Source organism: Otolemur garnettii, unplaced genomic scaffold (assembly GCF_000181295.1).
Source record: "Otolemur garnettii isolate 467f Iridium unplaced genomic scaffold, OtoGar3 scaffold00081, whole genome shotgun sequence".
Taxonomy (NCBI): domain Eukaryota; kingdom Metazoa; phylum Chordata; class Mammalia; order Primates; family Galagidae; genus Otolemur; species Otolemur garnettii.
In genome coordinates this window covers 622,809-624,905 of record NW_003852476.1, presented here as the reverse complement: position 1 = coordinate 624,905, position 2,097 = coordinate 622,809, and the positions used below count along the sequence as shown (strand labels likewise).

Here is a 2,097-nt window from a genome sequence, read left to right as displayed (position 1 = left end):
CCAGATTCTCCTTATATGTATGGGATTCTCCTCCCAGATACATGAGGAAGACTTTACTCAAAGGCAATATTCTTAAAATTTCAGCCTTAGAATCTTACTGACAATTGATCTGATTTGGCCATTTCATTTTAGAGTAAAACTGAGGCAAAGGGAGTGAGGTTAGTAGCCAAAGGCCCGTGGGTGTCCTGGCCTATCTCTTTGTATTTTCTTACCATTATATTTATTTTATTATATATATATTCTTACTTTTAAGAGAAGTAAGCCTTTATTTCCTTGTTCTGAAAATAAAGCTGGCTGACTTTGCTATTTTTGGTGATTAGTCAAAGAGACCGAATCCCACATCCTCATCTGACTCCTCTGACTCTTCCTTGGCTTCAGCCTTGGCTAGGTCTATAGCGGCAGCAGGAGCAGCAGTAGTGGTGGCAGCCACGGGGGCAGAAGGATCAGCCTAAAGCACTTGGACTTTTTAGCAAGTAGGAAGGTGTAATCGGTCTCCAAAGCCAAAGCCAGGACTCTCTTCTTCTACCTATTGATGATAGAATGGGTAACCCGGCTGCAGCAAACACTGGCAACATTGTGCCTCCAGGAAGCAAGAATGCAGAGTTTCCCCTGCAATGTTAGGCACTCCAGGTCAATGCTGCCCTTGTCAAACACCTGCTGGATGACCAGCCCAGAGGGGTGGGGGTAGAAAGATGTTCAGCATGTTCAGCAATGTGGCTTTGCTGGCTCCCACTTTGTCTCCAGTCTCAATCAGCTGTACATCACTCAGAATTTCAGTGATACCCCTGGAGATTTTAGTGGCAATCCCTAAAGCCTGAAGAAGAAGGTCTTCCCTGGCCCCAGACCAGTGTTCTGAGCTGGCACAGTGACTTCCCATGGGGCAATAGCACCAGCACGGGCGGTAGCTGGCACCTTAGCGGCCGGCACCATGTCCCTGGTTTCAGTGAAGTCCTCCTAGGTGAACACAAAGTCCACATTTCCCTGAATAAGAGGCAACACTTTCTCCAGATCTGCGCTGTTTTCCACACACCCATAGGTGGCCTTGCGCTCCCTGGTGCTCTTGCCCATCAGGACAGCAGCCTTCCCTTGAAGGGACATGTGGATTTGTTGCATCTGCCTGGAGCCCACATCGTCTGCTCCCACAGTGAAGCACTTTGGATACTCATCCATGAGTTGGATGATCTTAAGGAAGAAGCTGGACTTCCAGGCCACCCTGTTTTCCTGGGCATCATGGCAGTGCCTCAGAGATGGCCACACAGGGTTTAAAGACAATGTCATGCACTCAAAGATGCCAGGCTAGAAAAGCATTCTTTTGATTTTAAACACATTTCCCACTATTGAGTGGAGATTACATTTAATATACCTGGTGTTAGTAACTTGCTTCTTTATTTCATATACTATTTCTTTTCAAATGCATTTTACAGTTGAAAGAGGCCTTGTGTACTTTTAACCAAATGTGGATATACTGATTTATTCATTTGTCAATGTTTAATAGTTGATGTCTGGGTAGCTGCCAGTATCTAATTGGGAAAATGGAAAATATTTCAGAGGGGATTTAATATAGATAATAGTTTTAAAAGGCGCTGGAGGGATTGAGGGGGACACAAGAAGCCAAAATGCAAAACTGCTCAAAAATAAACTAATTGTAGAAAGGCTTAGATAAGTAAAGGGAGAAATGATGTCCCAAACTTGTAGTCACTCTGCGCTTGGGGTCACCAATGTGGAAACCTAGGGGCTGAGCAGAAGCCTGGGAGAGGTACTGGGGCTGCTGCTGTTGCCCAAAGCTGGGGGAAAAAAACCCCAGCTCATCTCTTTCTCCCACCTTTTCGTTTCCCATCACTACCTCCCACTGGCAGAATCTAGTAAGCCAGCTGGCTAAACAGCCTGAGAAATAGAGTTTATAGATTCCTGCCTTGAGGTAGAAAGATGGGTAAAGAAGGTTCAGTATGAGCTCAGGGACAGCAGACGGCACCTACTGAATCCATCAGCTGAAAATCCTCTGCATGCAAGAGCTGCACATGTGTTTTTAAAATGTGCCCACTGTTGCTCCCATATCCCCCCATCTCCATCATTTTTTTAAAATTAAATCATAGCTGT

The 2,097-nt window shown here is 45.3% G+C and overlaps 1 pseudogene; it reads right to left on the bottom strand.

Moving 5' to 3' along the window:
* Positions 1–316: 316 nt before the first annotated feature.
* On the bottom strand, positions 317–1,278 carry LOC100945483 (annotated as a pseudogene).
* Positions 1,279–2,097: the final 819 nt, after the last annotated feature.